The following is an 8,416-nucleotide window of genomic DNA, read 5'->3' on the forward strand; positions in this document are numbered from 1 at the left end:
TTGGTTGCATTTCTTTACACTAACAATGAAATATCAGAAAGGGAATGTAAAAACCAATCCCTGTTAAAAATGCATCCAAAAGATATTTAGAAATAAACCTGACCAGGAGGTGAAAGACTTATATGCTGAGAACTATAAAACATTAATAAAGGAAATTAAAGATGATTCAAAGAAATGAAAAGATATCCCAGGCTCTTGGATTGGAAGAATTAATATTGTTAAAATGGCCATACTACCCAAAGCAATGTACAGATTTAACGCAATCCCTATCAAATTACCCATGACCTTTTTTCTCAAAACTAGAACAAATAATCCTAAAATTTATATGGAACCATAAAAGACCCAGAATTGCCAAAGCAATCTTAAGGAAAAAGAACAAAACAGGAGGCATAACCCTTTCAGACTTCAGAAAATACTGCAAAGCTACAGTAATTTAAAAAAGCATGGTATTGGCACACACACACACACACCAAACCCATATGAATCAATGGAACAGAATAGAGAGCCCAGAAATAAATCCACACAACTATAGTCAATTAGTCTTTTACAAAGGTGGCAAGAATATACAATGGAAAAAAGACAATCTCTTCAGCAATAGTGCTGAGAATGTTGGACAGCCACATGTAAATCATAAAGTTAGAACACACTCTCACAACATACACAAAAATAAACTAAAAATGGCATAAAGATTTAAATATAAGACGAGATACCATAACATGCCTCAAAGAGAACATAGGCAAAAAATTCTCTGACATAAATCGTACCGATGTTCTCCTAGGTCAGTCTCCCAAGGCAATAGAAATAAAAGAAAAAAATTAAAAAATGGGACCTAATCAAACTTACAAGCTTTAGTACAGCAAAATAAACCATAAACAAAACAAAAAGATAAACTACAGACTGGGAGAAAATATTTGCAAATGATGTGACCAACAAGGGCTTAATTTTCAAAATATACAAACAGCTCATACAACTCAACAACAAAAAAGAAACAACCCAATACAAAAATGGGCAGAAAACCTAAATAGACATTTCTCCAAAGAGGACATAAAGATGGCTAAGAGGCACAAGGAAAGATGCTCAGTATTCCTAATTATTAGAGAAATGCAAACCAAAACTACCATGAGGTATTACCTTATACTGCTCAGAATGGCCATAATTAAAAATCTACAAATAACAAATGCTGGAGAGGGTGTGAAGAAAAAGGAACCCTCCTACAATTTTGGTGAGAATGTAAATTGGTGCAGCCACTATGGAAAATAGTGTGGAGCTTCCTTAAAAAACTAAACATAAAGTTGACATGTGCTCCAATATACCGACTCCTGGGAATATATCTGGACAAAACTATAATTCAAAAAGTGCATGTGGGGGCTTCCCTGGTGGTGCAGTGGTTGAGAGTCCGCCTGCCGATGCAGGGGACATGGGTTCGTGCCCCGGTCCGGGAAGATCCCACATGCCGTGGAGCGGCTGGGCCCGTGAGCCATGGCCGCTGAGCCTGTGCGTCCGGGGCCTGTGCTCCGCAACGGGAGAGGCCACAACAGTGAGAGGCCTGCGTATCGCAAAAAAAAAAAAAAAAAAAAAAAGTGCATGTGCCCCTATGTTCATAGCAGTACTATTCACAATAGCCAAGACATGGAAACAACCTAAATGTCCATCGACAGAAGAATAGACAAAGAAGACATGATATATATGTTGGAATATTATTCAGCCATAAAAAAGAATGAAATACTTCCATTTACAGCAACATGACTGGACCTAAAGATTATCATACTATGTGAAGCAAGTCAGACAAAGAAATATCATATGATATCACTTATCTGTGGAATCTTAAAAAAATGTTACAAATGAACTTATTTATAAAACAGAAATAGCCTCACAGACATAGGAAAAACTTATGGTTACCAGAGTGTAAAGGGTGGGGGAACAAATTTGTAATTTGGCATTAACAGATACAGAGTACTATATATAAAACAGGTAAACAACAAGGATCCACTGTATAGCACAGGGAGCTATATTGAATATCTTGTAGTAACCTGTAGTGGAAAATAATCTGAAAAAGGATAGATAGATAGATAGATGATAGATAGATAGATTTATAACTGAATCACTTTGGTGTACAGCAGAAATTAAAACAAACTTTTAAATCAACTACACTTCAATAAAAAACAAAACACAAAAAAACAAAAAAACCCAGCAAGTTAGGCAAAATGTGGGGACAGAGGAAGGGACAAGATAAAACCCAAGAAGAAGAACTAAGTGAAATAGAGACAGGTAATCTAACTTTGAAAGAGTTCAGGGTAGTGATTGTAAAGATATTAAATAACTTGGAAGAAGAATGGATGCAGAGAATGAGAAGTTAGAAATTTTTAACAAAGAGATAGAAAATATAAAGAACAATCAAACAGAGATGAAGAATACAATAACAGAAATAAAACAAATGCACTATAAGAATCAATAGACTAAATAACACAGAGGAACATGTCAGTGAACTGGAACAGAGTAATGGAACAGAGTTCACTGATGCTGAGCAGAAAAAAAGAAAAAATGTTGAAAAGAAATGAGGACAGTTTTAGATGCCTCTGGAACAACATTAACCACACTAATTTTTTCATTATAGGGATCCCAAAGGAGCAGAGATAGAGAGAAAGGGGCTGAGAATATAACTGAAGACATAATAGCTGCAATCTTCCCTAATCTGGGAGAGAAAACAGTCATCCAAGTCCAGGAAATACAGAGAGTCCCATACAGGATTAACCCAAAGAAGAATACACCAAGACAAATTGTAATTAAAATGCAAAAATAAAAATAAAGAGAATATTAAAAGCAGCAAGGGGAAAGCAATAAGGAACTCCATATGGCTATCAGCTGACTTTTCAGCAGAAACCCTGCAGGCTAGAAAGGAGTAGCACAACACATTTAAAGGACACAGTGAGAAACATGAAAATAATGAAAGGAAAAATCTCATCAGGAAAGGCAAACATATAAAGGTAGAAAATCATCTATGCACAAAGCTAGTGGGAAGGTTAAGAGACAAAAGTAGTAAAATCATCTGTATCCACAATAAGCAGTTAAGGGGTACAGAAAATAGATATAAAACATGATATCAAAAACAGTAATCATAAGGGGAGGAGAATACAAATGCAGGGTTTTTAAAATGCATTTGAAATTAAGAGATCAGCAACATAAAACATATATATATATATATAAAGAGAGAGCGAGAGAGAGAAAGAGAGAGAGAGAGAGGTAGCCACAAACCAAAAACCTATAATAGATACACTCACACAAAAGAAAAAGGAATCTAAATATAACATTAAAGATAATCATCAAATCACAAGAGAAGAGAACAAAAGAAGTAGAAAGGCATAAAAAAGATCTGCAAAACAGCCCCAAAACAATAAAGAAAATAGTAACAGGAACATACATTGCAATAATTACTTTAAATGTAAATGGTCTAAATGCTCCTATCAAAAGACATAGTGTGGCTAAATGGATACAAAAAGAAGACCCTTATATATTCTACTTATAAGAGACTCACTTCAGATCTAAATACACACACAGACAGAAAGTCAGAGAATGGAAAAAGGTATTCCATGAAAATGAAAATGAAAAGAAAGCCAGGGTATCAGTATTTGTATCAGACAAAATAGACTTTAAAATAAAGTCTGCTACAAGAGGAAAGAAGGACATTACTTAATGATCCAGGGATCAATCCAAGAAGATATAACAATTGTAAATATATATTCACCCAACATAGGAGTACCTAAATATATAAAGCAAATGTTCACAGACATAAAGGGAGAAAACGACAGTGACACAATAATAGTAGGGGAGTTTAACACCCCATCTACATCAATGAACATATCATCCAGACAGAAAATCAATAAAACACTGATGTTAAATGACAAATTATACCAAATGACCTCTCTCTCTCTCTCTCTCTATATATATATATATATAAAACATTTCATTCAAAGGCGTAGAATCCACATTCTTTTCAAGTGCACATGGAACATTCTCCAAGATATCACATGCTAGGCCACAAAATAAGCCTTGATAAATTTAAGAAAATTGAAATAATATCAAGCAAGAAAACTAGAGGAATCATGCTTCCTGACTTCAGGCTGTACAAAGCTATAGTAATCAGAACAATATGGTACTGGCACAAAAATAGACACATAGATCGGTGGAACAGAATAGAGAGCCCACCCACTTATGGCCAATTAATTTATGACAAAGGAGGCCAAGAATATACAATGGAGAAAAGTCTCAACAATAAATGGTGCTAGGAAAACTGGACAGCTACATGTAAGAGTGAAATTAGAACATTCTCTAACACCATATACAAAAATAATCTCAAAATGAATTAAAAACCTAAATTTAAGACAGGAAACCCTAAATCTCCTAGAAAAAATCATAGGGAGAACATGCTTGGACATCAATTGTAGCAATATTTTTTTGGAGCTATCTCCTAAAGCAAACGAAATCAAAGCAAAATAAACAAATGGGACCTAATTAAATTTAAATGACTTTGCACAGCAAAGGAGACTATCCACAAAAAAGAAAACCTACTGAATGGGAGAAAATATTTGCTCATGATATGACCAATAAAGGGTTAATATCCAGAATATACAAACAGCTCATACAAATCAACATCAAAAAACCCCAAACAACACAATTAAAAAAATGGGCGGAAGAAGTCAACAGACATTTTTCCAAAGAAGACATACTGATGGCCAACAGGCACATGACAAGATGATCAGCATTGTTAATCATCAGAGAAATGTAAGTTAAAACCATAATGAGGTATCACCTCACACCTGTCAGAATGGCTATCATCAAACAGTCCAGAAATAACAAAAGTAGATGAAGATGTGGAGAAAAGGGAACCCTGGTACACTGTTAGTGGGAAGGTAAACTGGTGCAGCCACTATGGAAAATAGTGGAGGTGTCTCAAGAAAATAAAAATAGAACTATCATGTGACCCAGCAATTCCACTCCCGGGTATTTATCCAGAAAAAAAAAAAGGAAGAAAACACGAATTTGAAAAAATATGTGAGCCTCAATTTTAATAGCAGCATTATTTACAACTGCCAAGATATGGAGGCAACCTAAGTGTCCATCAACAGATGATTGGATAAAGAAGATGTGGTTTATATGTACAATGGAATACTACCTAGCCATAAAAAGAATGATATTTTGCCATTTACAACAACATGGATGGACTTGGAGCATATTATGCTAAGTGAAATAAGTCAGACAGAGAAAGAAAATACAGTATGATATCACTTATATATGGAATCTAAAAAAATAAAACAACCTAGTGACTATAACAAAAAAGAAACATACTCAAAGATATAGAGAACAAACTAGTTGTTACCAGTGGGGAGAGTGAAGGGGGAAAGACAGTGGTAGGTTATTAAGAGGTACAAACTACTAAGGATAAAATAAATAAGCTACTAAGTTATATAGTACAACACAGAGAATATAGCCAATATTTTATGATAACTATAAATGGAATATAACCTTTAAAAATTGTGAATCACTATGTTGTACAATTGAAACTTACACAATATTGTACTTTAGCTATACCTCAATTTAAAAAAAAAGTCAGCAGAAGGGCATTCTAAATATGCAAGGAGTGAATATGCAAAGTATTGTGTATAAGATAGGCTCAAGGGTGTATTGTACAACACGGGGAACAGCCAATATTTTGTTATAACTTTATATGGGAAGTAACCTTTAAAAATTGTATAAAAATTTAAAAAATATATACCAAGATTATTGACGTATTTTTTGCGAAAATACACTTGTGGATATAACCTAACTCAGCAAGAGATGATGTGATGATGTCCTGATCAAAGATTTAATACAATCTTTAAAAAAATGTATATGTGAGGTTTTTTTTCCTTTTTTTCTCAACACAGAACACACCAGAAAGAGAGAGAGAGAGAAAGAGAGAGAAGAAATCCTTTTCTGTTGTCACCTACACAGGCCTTCATTCTCTAAGACATGAATTTGTGGTGTTATTCCTGATTCTATTCCGTACTGCATATCCTTGTCATATCAAGCTTTCTTAAACATTACATTTTTATTCAAGTCTTAGATTGACTTGCAAACATCTACTCAATAAAATCCAAATCTTTTACATGTCTTTTAATACTTTTCACATTCTACTGCCATCTGTCTTGTACGTTCTCATTTCAAATAATTCCCTGAAAATCCCTCAGATGATCAGACCAGAGTCTCTTCACCATCTTACAAACGTAACAAGCCACTTCCACTTTTTCACCTTGGTTTGTGTATTCCATACCACACCAGGCTAAGATGGTTTCCCTTCATTTCTCTAATCATCCAAATGCTGCCAATCACTCAAGTTCAAATTAAGGTCTCACACTTAGATTGGGTTACTGGCTATGAGACTCTGAGACTAAGATCTCTGTGCAAGAAGTTTATTAAGGCTTACTCTCAAGTGACCCACAATGACTAAATGAGGAACGTAGTATTGGGCAAATTAAGGAAGTAATAACAATGGCTTTTTCTGATCTCATGGGGAACACTGAAACTGTGGTGGCCTTTGAACAATGCCTGGAAGCGAGACAAGGGTGCTGACACCTTTTACCCACATTAATCACCAGATGCAGCCTGAGGTGAAGGCAGGCAAGTTTGTGAGGCAGTTCCCTTAGGTGCTAAAGGGTAATTCTAAGGGAGGGACTCAGCTGTGAGCTGTCAGTGGCAAACACTCCCGCCAACTGGGATGAGTGCCCTAATTCTGAAGGTGGACCTGAGCAGTGTAACATGCCTCCCACTGTCGTCTTTCTGCAACTTTTTTTGACCTTGACAGCTCTTTAAAATTACAATGTACTTATACTTATTTTTGTACTTATTTCATGGTTGTTAGACTTGTCTCATCCACGGAATCTCAAACTGTTAAAAAACATCTTCCCTAACTTCTAGTGCCATCCTGAACCCAGAAGAGCACTCTAAATAGTAGTATAAATGTTTTGTATTTTCTCCTCAGGTTTGCAGCTGTGATATGTATTAATTTAAGGGAATATACTTATCAAAAATGGAATTTATTTATCAAGATGTATAATGTTTCAGGCACACCCATGCACTGTACTGTATGTGTATGAAATGTACTTTGTACTGAACAGAAGTATTTAATACAGGCCTTTAATAGAGTTGGGATATTTGGAGAAATTGCAATTTAAAACAACAAAATAAAGATGTTTTCTTCTGGCATGAAAATCTCTTACATTTTATTTGAAAAGAAAAAAAGGTAAATTTTTAACTTATAAGAAAAACTGAAGAATGATGATATTAAGTGGGATTAATAGCAATGTCTCTGCTACAGATTTCTTCTACAGATAATTATTTTTTAGTGATGAATCTTCAAAGAGTGCTGTTGTTGTATACTGTCTAGATAATGCTTCTACATTTGGTATTTAGATGGCTGGATTTAAAATGACAACAATATCACTCTTATGTAAAAAAGGCGTATTAAAGAGCTTTAGTTAGAAAAAAGGCATAAAGTCCTTTAAATTGGAGTAACATTTGAAAATGTACAGAAAAATGTTTCAACTCAATAAAATTGGACATTTCATTATAACTTATTCATATAAACTATTCAAATTGTTGAGCTATTTTTGTTCTCACCTTACTTTAACATGAAATAAGAAGCAACTAAATGTTACCTTTGTCAGGTATTATTTAAAATAAGGTATTTTGTAGTTAAATGAAAAGTTGAATCAATATTTTCATCTCTGTATCAATTTTATATTGATACAATCAATTTTATACAAGCTACTGACAACTCAGAAGTGTGAGAGCAGAAAAAAAAAGATCAAAGATAGTTTTAATGGTTTAAAGCATGAAGTATAATTGAAAAGAAAAAATATATATACATTTATAATATTTCTTTCTCATTAGTGCAAGGTAAGATACATTTTGTTTTGCACTTGAAAAGACTATGAAGCATCTTAAGGGATTTATTTTTTTAACATATTTTATTTTAACCTTTTTAAAGCTGTTCTTTTAGGAATATTTATTTTGTAGACCTGTTTCTTGTGTGTGTGAAAAACTGACTCACTTTCAAACACCCTCTAAGACTTTGTTAGTCATTAAAAATATTCAGCTATTAGATAGCCATTCAAGGCAATGTCACAAATGCCTGAGTTATTTTCAATGAAGACTCAATTATATGTCTTTATTTTTCTTTCCCTTTGATATGAGCAACCATCAAACACGAAAATCATTTCTATCATGGACAAAAGACATTTCATATTGACTTCTAGGTTTCCCAGAAAATGGAGAGGATAATGAAAAATAAAAAGGAGTGAATAAAGAATGTAATTCTTTGTAATCTTGAAAGCTATTCTTAAAGAATCTGTAACTGAAATCCACTTCTGAACGACACCAT

The sequence above is a fragment of the Delphinapterus leucas genome, chromosome 3, assembly GCF_059928025.1.
Source record: "Delphinapterus leucas isolate spDelLeu-1000000601 "Yukka" chromosome 3, BTC_Dleu_Yukka2, whole genome shotgun sequence".
Classification (NCBI taxonomy): domain Eukaryota; kingdom Metazoa; phylum Chordata; class Mammalia; order Artiodactyla; family Monodontidae; genus Delphinapterus; species Delphinapterus leucas.